Source organism: Lissotriton helveticus, chromosome 1_1, assembly GCF_964261635.1.
Source record: "Lissotriton helveticus chromosome 1_1, aLisHel1.1, whole genome shotgun sequence".
NCBI lineage: Eukaryota > Metazoa > Chordata > Amphibia > Caudata > Salamandridae > Lissotriton > Lissotriton helveticus.
In genome coordinates this window covers 275,632,428-275,648,753 of record NC_136057.1, presented here as the reverse complement: position 1 = coordinate 275,648,753, position 16,326 = coordinate 275,632,428, and positions in this window count along the sequence as shown.

Sequence of the window (16,326 nt, the reverse complement as noted above, 5' to 3'; positions counted from 1 at the left end):
GGTGTCAGTTGTTAAGTGTTATTCATGAAACACTGCTACTCCCATAATGCAATTCAAATCAATTTAAACATTCAATACAATTCACGGTAATGTTACCGAATGTGAAACAAAGGTTTGCCAAATGGTATGCTACTTATCAAAAGTGAATGTTAAATGTTATTTCCGTCTGTTAACAAATCCATGGATGTCTCTGCCACTGTCCTTAATGAACCACGTTGATGTTCCCGACGTGCAGACTCATGCTTCGTTACCTTCATTTCGTCTATATTCTTTGTCTTCATCCTTGGGTGCTATCCTGGTGTAGGGCATTTTTGGTTAACTGCACTGTGAACGGGGGGCAGGATGCACACCTCTTAATCCAAACTCTCAAAATGTATTTCTTTTTTCTAAAGCTTGCGTGCTGATTGAATGTTGTGCCATGCCCTAACGGCACTAAAATTAACAATTTCACTGTAGTGGGAGCTACATCTAGCCCCAAAACAATCGCACAGCTGAATGCGCACAATTGCATTATTATTTAATGATTTTTTCAAAGTTCATCCGTTTTATTCCAAGGTTTTCCAATTTTATAATTCTTATTCTTCTGTCTCAGTCTGAGTCCACACGCATAAGTGTATATGCTGTTTACGAGTTTTTACTGTTCAAACCATGTCTATCCAGACTTTAAGAATGAGCAGGACTAGAGCATAAATTCATTTCAGGCAGCGTTTATTAAACAAATACCCAATGCATTTCGGGCTTGACGCCCTTCTTCGGGGGTCTCTGTGAACAAATGAAAATAGCCACAATCACAAACTGAATTATCCACTTCAGTATAGCATTACCACTGCTAACCCAATTTGACTAATACTGTTGCGTGATCCCAGAAAACATTTATACATTTGAAACACTTTCCGCCATAAATCTCTACATTACGAGAGTTCCTAAGTAACATACAGTTTCATTAATTTAATTTTCCCTCTTTAAATCCTTGCCACATGCCTATTTTACGAGCAGTCAAAAACCTCCCCGTCGCCCAGTTCCTTAAATTCGATTTTACAAGCAGTTAATCCTCCCCGTCACCCAATACCTTACGTGCAAGTTTTTCACAATGCCTCTCAAATGTTCCCTCGTAGTATATTGCCAATATGCCCCTTCGAGACCTTTCCATGTTCAAAACCCTCAGCATAATTAAAATAAAAAATTAATTAATTAATTAATTGCAGGTTTATATAGCGCTAGGAATCGACTCCCGGAGGAGTATCTCCACGCTTCGACCGCTGGGGAACCCGTCCTGGCTCACCCTGAGAGATGGTCCCAGATGGGTATCTCTAAGGTGTGACCAAGCATCCCCGGCGATCTGGGGGGGCCGTTGTGAAGATGAGGCAAGCTGATGCCCAGAGTTGCCGCGTGTGGTCTCTGACTAGAGTAGGCACCGAGGCGAGAATTATCGAGTCCGCTGACCCTGGTCCATGACCCTGCCGCGTCGGGAATCGAACCCTGGTCCCGGGCCGTTCTCTGCTTACGGGTCTGCCGCCTCTAACCAGTGAGCCACACTTCTCCCTTAAGTGATAAACCATATACAAACAGCCGAGGCTTATCCCTCTCATTTACTTCCCTATCGTAGCTATTTTACAATTTCACCGCTCTCTGTAACAACACTACACCATTTATGTTCTATCCCCCGAACCATGCCTCTGCAGTGCGCCAAACTAGTCACGTACCTGCCTGCTGTTTGTTAAAAACCGTGCATGTTGGAGGAGGACACAGATAAGTATTCAGGTCAGGGATGGTTGGACTAGGGCCATTAGGACCAGGGACTAAAAAGAGGAGGATTAGGTGGACTAAAAGTATCAGAATAAGCAGGACCAGGAACAGGGATAGGAGGACCAAAGAGGTGAGAACCAAGGAAACAAATAACAGATGTACCAAGTGGAGAAGGAACTAGATCCTGTGATATTAGGGCCAGGCTTTTGAGAACAGGGGAACCAGGGCAACCAGAGGCACAGGACCAATAGGAAAACAATAACCTGGTCCAGCCCAAGACCTAATAAAGAGGACAAGGATCAGTGAATGCAGTACCAGGTGGACCACGGGGACCTGGGCAAGTAGAATCGGAATGACCCAAATGGGAAGACAAGGAGTGCCACCCTTGGAAAACCAGGATAACAGGGTTACGTGGATAATGTCGAAGCAGACGTGCAGAATCAGGATCAGGATCAGTAGTACGAGGATCAGGAATCCCAGGAAGGGCTAATATAAGGATGAGTAAGCAGCAGGGCCAGGTAGCCCAGATCCAACAAGCCCAGGGTGAGAAAGGACTAAAATCAGGAGAACCAGAAGTGACCAGAACTTAGTTGGACAACGGCCTAAATGAGAATCAGGAGGACCAAAAAAACCATAAAAGAGGATTAGGAGGTGGATGAATGCTTAAAGGAACAGAAGGACCTGGAACAGACGGAAGAAGACCGGGAGCAGGAGGACACATATGTGTTCCAGGCCACATCCACTAGTGAACCTTTTTGGTAAATGGTTCATGTCCATGCTTTTTATGCTGCCAGTTCCTACAAAACCCGACCTCTATAGCCCATGTATAGAACTGGTAAGCATTTGCAGAAAAATCAGAGCATGTAAAATGAATAAAATGCTGGGACAGTTATACTCTGACCTCTGAGTGATAGAAGACTTTGTCTGATGCCGGCACAGTAGTCCGGGTGAGGATCTGAGGTCATAGGGACTGAAACTTGGCAGGCAAAATTAAAGGTGGGTGGGTGAAAATGTGCATGTTCTTTGAAGGATTGCAGACAGAGTTTGAGAAACTCAGATGGCTGAAGTCAGGAAAATGGTCTACTGGATAATAAAGAGGTCTAAGGGCTCTGGCAATCAGCAAAGGGGAGTTCAAGATAATAAGAAGGGTCTTATATGGAAATAAGGGTTGATGGAGGCGTCAGCTATATCATCTCAGATAGCTCAAAGAGGGATTCTGTGTGACCCCCAGATATTTGCACTAACTTTCCATGTGTGTGTATGTACGGTGAATATGTAGGAAGGGTGTAGTAGTAAGACTCCTTGTGTGGTGAAAGTTTAAGTGTATGGACTAGTGGGATGCATTTTGCATGATATGAAGGAGAGTAGATACAGCTTCCCTACACAGTGGCCGTGTATTGAATGCCTCCTTGTGTATGGAGGGTGGAGAACCTGAACTAAAGAAAGAGAGAATGGAGAAAAGCCTACCCAGAGAAATTATGTGTGGTTCTTTTTATTAAAGGGCTACAGATTATTTATTTCTGAGTGACGATGTAGGGTAGATATTAGGAGTGAAGGGTAAATCAGAATTTTCTCTTATTATTGATGCTTACAATTCTAAGCAGGGCTGCCCTTTTGTCCATGCCTGATGACTGCTCAGGAAGGCTGAAGAAAGCCAGGTGCCTAGATCATAGGCTTCATTGTGACCTTGTTTTGTATACTTTTGCTTGAAGCCGGCCCCAATGCTACTGCTGTGAGAGCCATCACCTAGCACAAAGGCTGTGTCTGAGCTACAGCCAGAACAAGATATTTTAAAGAGAATCATCCCGTATCAGTTTTGAAACCTCACTAGTGGATCCACATCCCCTCTTTGGAAAATGAGTATTAAACTGGAACTGTGAAAAGATTGATCCATAGGTTACAAGAATGGAGGTAACAAAATATCTCTGTATATTCAGTGGTTTTATTGTTTCAATATTTGTAATAAAGTCTATGAATAAAATGTGCTTGTGAGTTTTGTTTCTTCTGTGTTTTTGATGCTTTTATGTGTTTTTCTAATTTACTGGGAACATTCATTCATAGGGGTCAACAAAAAGAGTGGTAGGGAGAATGTGGAAACACTCTTAGTCCCCGGTTATACTTGTTTCAACAAAGGAAGAGTGTCCAAAGGTCAATCAGAAATAACAGAAGGAGCAACCGTATAGAGTAGATACACGACCCCACTCAGGTTTGTATAAAAAGCCCTCACTCACCTACCTGGTAGGTGACATGCTTCATCATTGGGCCCCACTGGAGAGGCTGAGTGCCTCCCCAGTGTGCTTCAACGCCAGAACTACTGCGGAGCAGGTATTTTGTGGATAGACGTGAAAGTGAGTGATTTAAGGTGATAGTGATATTAGAAATGTCTACAGTGTATCAAAAAAAGGATTTAATGTTTGATTACTTAGACATATTAAAAGTTAAGGTGTGGGAAATTCGGCCAAATAAATTGATTGGTTATTTCCACTATAAATAGTCAGTCAACATGTTTCTGCCGTGAAACGGTGTCAATTTACCAGGCATTCATCAGGACAAAAGTGGACTAAACCCCGGCGGTGTGGACACGCTAAGGACCACCCTAACCAAGGGACGTGAAAGTAAAAACAGTGTAAAAAAGTGCAAGTGGGAGGAGGACCAGCCTCCTAAAGTACTCCCTGTTTGGGAGACTTAAAAATAAGTGTGCAATGCACCTGTGGAAGAAAAAAGGACAAAGACATACATTTAAGAGATAAAACAGACAATTAAAATCTTATTATGCTCATGAGTATGTCCACAGTGCTCCAGTTGTTGTGAAAGGACGGTGAGTGGCGAAATAGCATTATTGTTAACACCCCACTAGGTCCAGGAGAATGTACCATATCGCCAAAAGATGGGGTGGGCTATTGGTGGAAATGCAGTGAAAATCACATGCTAAAAAGCCCCTATATGAATATCGGCGCATGTGGTTCGGAGGATCAATGGACCAGCATTCATTCATATTCCAATGACATTCAGTTCAATTAATTATGGTCCCATTCCTTTACTTGTGGCTCCTCAAATGAATACTTTCTCGGATGGCCCAACAGAGTAGGAGCCATTGATGAAAAGAGTGTATACCATCTACCCTATTTAAAGTTACACTTGGCTGTAAGGGAATAGGAAAAAAAAATAATGACTGCGTCACCCTGGGAGGAAACTCTTAGCGTGAGGGACCATTCATTTTTTCTGTTTTTCAAAAACAAACTCCTTCTTTTAAAGGTTTGTTGGCCAACGATCACATCGGACCCTTCTGTCCTTCAAATGTTTCATGCATAAACCGGTATACATCCATTACAACGCATTTTTTACCACGCAATACCATTACCACGCATCTTTTACCACGCAAATACTTTTACCACGCATACATTTACAACGCATACTTTTACAACGCAAGTATCATTACAACGCATGTACTTTACAACGCATTAATTGACATTTTTTTATTAATAATAAAATAATTTTTTAATGTGTAATATTTATTTTTGTTTATTAATATTTATATAATTTTGATAAATAATTGAGTTGTATTTTTAATACTCGAGTATTAATTTAATAATATTACTTATTATATTATTTTTAAATATAATTTTATTTTTTTAATATTTATATTTATTTATTTATATTAATATTTTTAAATTTTTAATACTCGAATATTAATTTTGCAAACATGTATTAATTAAAATTATAATTATTTAAATAATAATTTAATTATTAAAAACTCAAGTATTAATAATTTATTTATTTAATATTTATAATAATTTATTTATATTAATATATTTATGTATTAAAATTATACTTATTTAATTAATAATTTAATTATTAAAAACTCAAGTATTAATAATTTATTTATTTAATATTTATAATTATTTATTTATATTAATATATTTATATTTTTAATACTCGAGTATTAATTTTGGAAACATGTATTAATTACAATTATATTTATTTAAATAATAAATTAATTATTTAAAACTCAAGTATTAATAATTTATTTATTTAATATTTATATTTATTTATTTAAATTAATATATTTAAATTTTTAATACTCGAGTATTAATTTTGCTAACATGTATTAATTTAAAATATATTTATTTAAATACTAATTTAATTATTTAAAACTTTATTAATAATTTATTTATTTAAAATTTATAATTAATTATTTATATTAATATATATTTATTTATTTAAATTAGATTTATTTAAATAATAATTTAATTAATAAAATTTATATTAATATATTTAAATTTTTAATACTTGCGTATTAATTTTGCAAACATGTATTAATTAAAATTATATTTATTTAAATAATAAATTACTTATTTAAAACTCAAGTATTAATAATTTATTTATTTAATATTTATATTTATTTATTTAAATTAATATATTTAAATTTTTAATACTCGTGTATTAATTTTGCAAACATGTATTAATTAAAAATAAATTTATTTAAATAATAATTTAATTATTTAAAACTCAAGTATTATTAATTTATTTATTTAATATTTATATTTATTTATTTAAATTAATATATTTTAATTTTTTATATTTATTTAGTTCATTTAATTATTTTATTTAGAAATAATAGAATATTTTAAAAAAATCAATATGAAATAAGTTAATATATTTTGGTATTAATTTATGTAATTTTATTGATATTATATTTAATTTTTAAGCATTTAAATGTAATTTTTAAAAAATAATTAAAAATAAATTTTAAATTTGTTTAAAAAAATAATGTTTATAATTTAAAATTAAAAAGTAAATGTTTGTATTATTGAGCAATATTTTATGAAAATGTAACATTAATAAATTGATTAGAAATATATTTGAAGTTTTGGTTCCCACGGTTTAACATTGTTTCCTATGGTAGGAATTGTCCTTCATTTATTTCAATGACATTGCATATAGGTCCCGCGATACAGTTAAAGGATGATTAAATGAAGAGGATAGAGTGAGAAAAGAAAGAAAATGAAGCAAGAAAACAGGTAAGGAGACATTATAGTTAATATATATACAATGTAGTTAATTAATAATAAACAGTAACAATAAATTTATACAAACAACAGAGGCAGAAATTTATTTGGAAATTTTTTATTTTAAAAAATATATTTTTTAATGAAAGTACTTTTTTTATTACATTTAATACATATTTTTTGAATATTTTACACCACTCGTAAAATTTATTAAAAACAAAACAAAGTAATAATATTTTGCAAATAAAGTAGTCCCTTGTTGATCGTTGTAGGCATCCATGACGTCATGACGTTAAAGTGTGCGTTGGCGGCCATTTTGAAGAGCATCGTTGGAGGAAGCAGCAGGAAGCAGATCTGCGTCCAGGTAGGAAACTTTTTAAACTTTATAATAAACTAAAATATTTATAATGGAATACATTTAATGTAAGGAAAGAATAAGTCGAGGTTGCTCTTTAAAAAAAATGTAAATTAACTTAAAAATGCATGTCGCTAATCATATAACGAGAATATGTCTAAGTCGGGTTCCGTGTTAAATAAAACGATATGTATATTCAGTACATTACATTTTAAATATGTAAGTAGATGTTTACGTTTATGCAACTTGTATATGCTTTATATTTGTGCTGCATTTATTTTTGAACAAATGTTTGTATAAAAATGCATTTTTGAATGTACCAAAACATTTCAGAAAATCAAAGAGAGTAAATCGAGGTTAATTTATTGTTTTCAAAAGCTTCATTGACAAAGTATGATTGATATTGTTTTGATTTAGGCAAATGGATTGTGTATTTGGTTCGTGTTCTTTGAAAACGGAAAAATAGATTAGTAAACGTTGTTGGAGTTTGGATGATTTCGGTGCTTAAAGTTGGAAGATAGAAAGTTATGTTTCTTTGTCTTGGATTTATTTTTGGAGAGCGTTTATGATTGAAATATTTGAGAGATGTAATTATCAGAATGAGATTGATTTTGGAAAATATGTGTCTGTGATTTTATAAATGATTTGGAATAGTTATCGATTTAAGACAATATTTGTTAACTATTATGCATATTATTATTTTTGTAATGCGATAATATTTTACAATAATATGCAAGCATTGTCATCATCTGAATAATATAGAATACTATGTGTATAATTTGTTTGAAAAATTGTAGTTTCCAATTGTTAAAAAATTACATTTCCAATATGTTGAGAAAAAAATGTTTAGCCAATGTTAGAAAAAAATGCCTTCGATAATTTCGCACATCTTTGAATATAATACCCTTTTTAAGAATATATTCCATTTGCCATTACAAAAAGGATCTTTGTAGAAGCTTTATTAAAACAATTTTTGGAGAAATAGGAAAGAAAAGAAGAGTTTACAGATTTTATCAAGAATGCATTTTTAAAAAATCCAATAGTAAAAAAAAAACACTTTTTTCCTAACTAAATGGAATCTTCACTAAATAGAAGAAAAACACTCAAAAAAATTGTATTATAGAGTGTAAAAAAAATGTGAGTAATAGAAAGAACCCCGACTTCTTTTTGGAAAAAATTGATTTTTAAAAAAATTAAAAGGCCAATTTCAATTTTTATGAGGAATTAATTTTGGGGCAAAGCAGGAAAGTAATGTCTTAATAACAACTAAAAAGAGAGAATGTTTGCAAGATTTTCCAAGTAATCCAAAGCCACGCACAACGAAAACTGTTGCAGTACTGCCAATTGTCGTTCAGACATTTCCTTTGTTTTTTGAGTAATCCGTGAGTTTAGTTTACATGTGAGAGTTTGAGAAATTCTCATTTCTTGGAAACTTTGCTCCTTCTTCAAAGTTTCCAAAAAAGAGTAGAAATTAGGGTGGTGTTTGCCAATTACATGGTTGAAGGAGTTATGCCATCCCTCTATGGCATTATTTGTTTTAGCCTCTCCCTGTAAGCAACTCGAATAACAGTTCCACCACTCCACATGAAAACGTGGCTTCCTCCTGCGACCCGATCTGCTTAGGTGTCCAATCCATGTGTCTTCCATATAATTTAGAATAGGTGCCAATATTTCTTCATTTCTTAAATAATACTCAGATTCTATAATGGCAGTGTAGTATTCGTCTACACTTTCGGGAGGGACAAAACAAAGAGCAGTTAATTTTTTTATTTCGACTTGTAGTTTGCTGTTTGATGAATATTCTGTAACAAGGGGTGTTTTTTGTACTTTACGCCAGAATGCCTGGGAAAAATGGAAAAAACACCCCCGAATTTGGGTATCCGTGTACATTTTGGAGATCACATTGATCATGCTCAATTCAAAATCAATAATTATTTTCCTAGGACTTTGGTGAGTTTTGGATTTAATAACAGACAAAAATTCTGTGTATGTTGCAGAAGTTTTATCAGGCAGCAAACTATATACTAGGGGGATTACACTATTGTTAATTTTAGCATGTATAGTATAAATTTGGGTGAATAGATGGGGTGTGCTTTTAAACGTCCCATCCATCATCCAAATTTCACTGCTTTCTAGTTTTACAAGGTTACGGGGAGTACTAAATATTAATACACGTTTCTGAGGGTTTTCATTGTCGTGCAAAAGAAAAGGTTCATCAGAAAAAGATATAGTAAGCTCATGAGGTATAACTATGTCTGAAAAGGTATGTGGTGTATTAGTTTGGGTATTACTTGCCTGCTTTTGACGTTGAATTATTCTACGCAAATAATGGATGGTAGGCATATTACTTGCTATATGTGTAGGGACATTTTGAGCAACCTCTCTTAAAATTGTTCCTGTGGAATCATTGGAGGTGCTTGCCATTACTTTCATCTCATTTACCGTTTCCCTTACATCAACCTCCGTTGCAGAGGCAGAGTGGTTATGGTCAGTTGTTCTTACAATAATATCATCAACCGTTACCGCTCTGCCACTGCAACGGGTTGAAAAGTAATTCACGCACCTCCAATGATTCCTTGTTAAACTTATTCTTTCCCTACAATAAATGTATCCTCCATGATTTAAGAGTCGGTTTCCTTTTCGGGACATAATAAAATTTGCCGTTGGATGAGTAGTCATGTTCTAAAAGAGAAAAAAAAGAGTTTCTATGAAATTTTGTGTATTTATAAAAATTATAATTATTTTTACAACATTTAGCTTTCAAACTACAGCATTTTATGAGAAGTATGAATGGTGAGTAATATGTTTAGAGATTGTTGCTAATTTACAAATGCATTATTTACTCAGTGTTAGAATATTTACTCAATTATTTTTAAGATTCAAGACTTTCTAAAATGTTGCACTTTTCCAAAAAATTGAATACTATCTAATACATATTCACTTTTAACCACTTTAATGACTGGATTACTTACTTGGAGTATTATTAGTAATTGATACCCTCAGACTATCCAGCACTTTCCCTACTGCGGCACTTACTTGGAGTTGGAATAGTATTTAATACCCTTACACTATCCAGCACTTTCTCTACTGCAGCACTTACCTGGAGTTGGAATAGTAATTAATACCCTTACACTATCCAGCACTTTCCCTACTGCAGCACTTATCTGGTGTTGGAATAGTAATTAATACCTTTAGACTATCCAGCACTTTCTCTACTGCAGCACTTACTTGGAGTTGGAATAGTAATTAATACCCTTACACTATCCAGCACTTTCTCTACTGCAGCACTTACTTGGAGTTGGAATAGTAATTAATACCCTTACACTATCCAGCACTTTCTCTACTGCAGCACTTACTTGGAGTTGGAATAGTAATTAATACCTTTAGACTATCCAGCACTTTCCCTACTGCAGCACTTACCTGATGTTGGAATAGTAATTAATACACTTACACTATCCAGCACTTTCCCTACTGCAGCACTTACCTAGTGTTGGAATAGTAATTAATACCCTTACTCTATCCAGCACTTTCCCCACTGCAACACTTACTTGAAGTTGGAAAAGCAATTAATATCCTTGGAATAGTAATTAATACCCTTACACTATCTAGCACTTTCCCTACTGCAGCACTTATCTGGAGTTGGAATAGTAATTAATACCCTTACACTATCCAGCACTTTCCCTACTGCAGCACTAATCTGGAGTTGGAATAGTAAATAATACCCTTACACTATCCAGCACTTTCCCTACTGCAGCACTTACCTGGAGTTGGAATAGTAACTAATACCCTTACACTATCCAGCACTTTCCCTACTGCAGCACTTACCTGGTGTTGGAATAGTAATTAATTCCCTTACACTATCCAGCACTTTCCCTACTGCAGCACTTATCTGGTGTTGGAATAGTAATTGATACCCTTACACTATCCAGCACTTTCCCTACTGCAGCACTTACCTGGTGTTGGAATAGTAATTAATACCCTTACACTATCCAGCACTTTCCCTACTGCAGCACTTACCTGGTGTTGGAATAGTAATTAATACCCTTACACTATCCAGCACTTTCTCTACTGCAGCACTTACTTGGAGTTGGAATAGTAATTAATACCTTTAGACTATCCAGCACTTTCCCTACTGCAGCACTTACTTGGAGTTGGAATAGTAATTAATACCTTTAGACTATCCAGCACTTTCCCTACTGCAGCACTTACCTGGTGTAGGAATAGTAATTAATACCCTTAGGTTATCCAGCACTTTAACTACAATAGCACTTTAAGAATTGATTTACCTTATTGGTAGCTGTTTGTTTGTGATGAAAAATGTAGTCAGATTCTTCTTTGGTTTATTGTTATTTGGTTGGCGGAATATAAGTTGGTTTCTTTTTCTAAAATAAGGGAGAGAAATGTTGATGATTATTATTCAGTTATTGCATTGGTTTTTAAAATATTGTGTCTGTTATTTTGAAAATGAAAACTAATTCTTCTTTGCAATTGTACAATATTTCAATGTATATTTGTGGAAAATTGACATGTTTGCACTATCTGGCACTTTCTCTGATGCAGCACTTACCTGGAGTTGGATTACTAATTAATACCCTCACACTATCCAGCACTTTCCCTACTGCAGCACTTACCTGGTGTTGGAATAGTAATTAATACCCTTACACTATCCAGCACTTTCCCTACTGCAGCACTTACCTGGTGTTGGAATAGTAATTAATACCCTTACACTATCCAGCACTTTCCCTACTGCAGCACTTACCTAGTGTTGGAATAGTAATTAATACCCTTACACTATCCAGCACTTTCCCTACTGCATCACTTACCTGGTGTTGGAATAGTAATTAATACCCTTACACTATCCAGCACTTTCCCTACTGCAGCACTTACCTGGTGTTGGAATAGTAATTAATACCCTTACACTATCCAGCACTTTCCCTACTGCAGCACTTACCTGGTGTTGGAATAGTAATTAATACCCTTACACTATCCAGCACTTTCTCTACTGCAGCACTTACTTGGAGTTGGAATAGTAATTAATACCCTTACACTATCCAGCACTTTGTTTACTGCAGCACTTACCTGGTGTTGGAATAATAAAGAATACCCTTACACTATTCAGCACTTTAACTACAATAGCACTTTAAGAATTGATTTACCTTATTGGTAGCTGTTTGTTTGTGATGAAAAATGTAGTCAGATTCTTCTTTGGTTTGTTGTTATTTGGTTGGCGGAATATAAGTTGGTTTCTTTTTCTAAAATAAGAGAGAGAAATGTTGATGATTATTATTCAGTTATTTCATTGGTGTTTAAAACATTGTGTTGGTTAATTTGAAATGGAAAAATAATTATTGTTTGCAGTTGTACAACATACATAGAACAGGTACTGCAGAAGCAGAAGCAGTGCAAACTTCCCTCACACACGGAGCAGCTACAGCACAGGTAGCAGCAGTGCAAGCTTCCCTCACACACGGAGCAGGTACAGCACAGGCAACAGCAGTGCAAGCTTCCTTCACACATACAACAGGTACATCACAGGCAGCAGCAGTGCAAGCTTCCCTCACACATAGAACAGGTACAGCACAGGCAGCAGAAGTGCAAGCTTCCCTTACACATAGAACAGGTACAGCACAGGCAACAGCAGTGCAAGCTTCCCTCATACACAGAGCAAGTACAACACACACAGCAGCAGTGCAAGCTTCTCTCACACACGGAGCAGGTACAGTATAGGGAACAGTAGTGCAAGCTTCTCTCACGCATGGATCAGGTACAGCACAGGTAGCAACAGTGCAAGCTTCCTACACATATAGAATAGGTACAGCACAGGCAGCAACAGTACAAGCTTATCTCACGCATGGAGCAGGTACAGCACAGTCAGCAACAGAGTAAGCTTCCAACACACATAGAATAGGTACAGCGCAGGCAGCAACAGTACAAAATTCCTTTACGTATGGAGTAGGTACAGTACAGGTAGCAACAGTGCAAGCTTCCAACACACATAGAATAGGTACAGCACAGGCAGCAACAGTGCAAGCTTCTCTCACGCATGGAGCAGGTACAGCACAGTTAGCAACAGTGTAAGATTCCAACACACATAGAATAGGTACAGCACAGGCAGCAACAGAACAAGCTTATCTCACGCATGGAGCAGGTACAGCACAGTCAGCAACAGAGTAAGCTTCCAACACACATAGAATAGGTACAGCGCAGGCAGCAACAGTGCAAGCTTCTCTCACGCATGGAGCAGGTACAGCACAGTCAGTAACAGTGTAAGCTTCCAACACACATAGAATAGGTAAAGCACAGGTAGCAACAGTGCAAGATTCTTTCACGCATGGAGCAGGTACTGCACCAAAATATTCTTATATCACTTATACAAAATTTTTCCTTATTCTACATTAAAATATTACTACGCTATTAATAATTCTGTTTACTCTAATTTTATTAAACATTAATACAATAATATATTTTTTTATTTTACCTTATAAGGTGAAGACCTTGAAAATGTCGATGTTTGTAAAAACTTATATTTTCGGTCAAATATTGTACCTGAATAAAATTTGAAAAATATTTTAATTAACAATTTTATTTGCGTTTCCCAACATTAGAAATTATGTATAAAAATATTTCTTTTTTACCTCGTAATTTTTTTAGCACAGTTTGGTAGCTGTAATTCTTTGCGTCAATGTTTTCAGTTGTTCAACTAATGGGAAAAATAAAGTGTGAGGAAAAATGTTTGAACTTAAAAAATTAATATTAATTTTGAGTGATTTAATTAATTATTTTATTGGATAGTTTTATATCTTGTCCTTAAATATCTAGTAATTTAAAAAATAATAAATAATATAATTATTAAATTTTACGCTTTAATTGATTATATATATATATATATATAAACTATATTATTTTGGGATTATATCAACAATTAATTGTTTGAATATGTTGTTAGCTATTTCATTTACTTACTTTTAAATCGCACAAATATACTCCGTAGATTTGATTTTTCTTTTGAAGAGGTGAAAAGGTGAGAGAGTCAAATTTGGCGTCTGGTCACTCTGATAGTTGCGGATCAACTGGTCTTAAAATGGTGTCTGTCTCCTATTTATATGTTTTGGGTTATTATTTCGGTTTTTTCACATAAACACAACGTTGTAATGTAAAAATTAAAACAAATACATTTCTGTGTAAACATATAGTTTTTATTTTTATTTCAAGAAACGTAAATCGGGTTACTGGTGCCGTTTTGGCATCCATTGTGTAAGTACTGTTATGATTTTACTGTCATTGAAATTGTTGTAGGACTACTTTTTGATTTACTGACTTAAAATGGCGATAGCTTTTCGAAACGTAAACAATGAAATATGTTAACTTAATTATTATTATTCTTCATAAATCAAAATATTTAAATGAGTACATTAATTAATTTATTTCTGCATGCGTTGTTTTAGTAATAAAGTATATCCTTTTGTTGAAATGAGTATTGAAATATATTATGCTTTTGAATAATCGAGTATTATTTTTTATACTCGATTACAAATGTTGGTAAATAAACACATATTTTGATTAATTAATTTTATTTTTTTTTACCAATTTTTAAAGCAATTCACCACCCAAAAACTCTAGTTTTACTGTATTTCGTTCATTATTTTAAAAAAATTAAATAAAAAATTGTAATTTTGGTTCACTGTATATTTCTAATTTTTTACATTATTTAAATTATTTTAATGTATTTAATTTAATATAATTTCATTTAATTAATTTATTTTAATTTACATTATTTTAATATTTTGATATATAATTTTTAAATCTTTGAGTGTTAATTTTAATACTCGAGTATTAATTTTAATACCCGAGTATAAATGTTGCTGAAATTACACATTTTTTCATTAATGCGTTGTAGTTTTTTTAACATTTTTTAAAACACTTCCCCACCCAAAACCCCTATTTTCCCTACATCCCGTCCCAGTGGTTATTGTACTAAAAAAAAAAAAAATTATATTTCATTTGCGTTGTAATGGTATGCGTTTTAATCGTATTCGTTGTAATAGTACTTTTCTTTATATTACATTATATTGCGTTGTAAAAGTACTCGTGGTAATTACATGCGTTGTAATAGTATTAGCGTGGTAAAAAATGCGTTGTAAAAGTATGCGTGGTAAAAGTATGCGTGGTAACATCATATATCCGCATAAACCACCATGACCAGAGTTCCTATAAAGGTAGAGAGTTGTTCACACAGCCAGCGGACAAGTCAAAAATGTGTTGGGGGGAAGGTCCCTCAGGTTGCAGGATGGCAGAGGTATTGCTCTTTGCCATCCTGCCGGAGTTAACTCCATTCTTGATACTCTAAATCAGGACCATAGTTTTATTCCCTACTGTCATGAGATTGGAATAAAGTCTCTCATTTCTATTGTGTAGATCACATAATTAGGGGTCCTATGCAATTGTTTCTATTTTAATAAAATCACCCTATGTATTAGATGTCACTATGTTACTGGGATACAACATTTTCATTTCTTGTTTTTTCTTTTCAAAATCACAATTTCTAGGCGTTGTTTCATTGAACCGAACCAGAATTAATATTTCCAGAATGCACTGATTTACTGCAGAAAAAGGTGCCCTGATAACATGGAGCCTTTTGATAATCCTATATCTCGCCCTGGTACATTACTGTGGCTTTGTGAGTTACAGTGAGTTCATAGCTTTAGAGAAGTTAACAGCCTTAACAAGTTTTGCAAAGGTTCTAATCATCTTTATCATAAGTCACCTCTGCTGGTAAGAGTAAAGGAATAAGAGCATTTGTGGAGCACAATACAACTACACTAAGGGTCTTCCACGTAGGTATGTCTTGTCCAATGGTGTTGGAGTTGCATACTGTACCAAATCTGTCCAAACACTTTGCAACATTTGGGACCTTTCCACCAATAACTTAGTGCCTGCATCTCGGCCACTTTTAGAACTAAGGGCCTCATGTTACAAAATCACATGGATCAGGACCACAAAAGTGCCAATCATTATGTACAAAACTCTTTTTAAGATTTGAAAAAATTATTTTGATTCGTAAAGGGACGTTTATGATTGTATTCGAATTGCAAAAAATAAATTTAAAATTTGGAAAGGATATTTTTGAAAGTGTGTGACTGCACTTGGTGGTGCAAACCAATAATGAGCTAACCACACTCTAGTTGAGCTGGTAACTAATTTGCAAAGGAGAAAGAG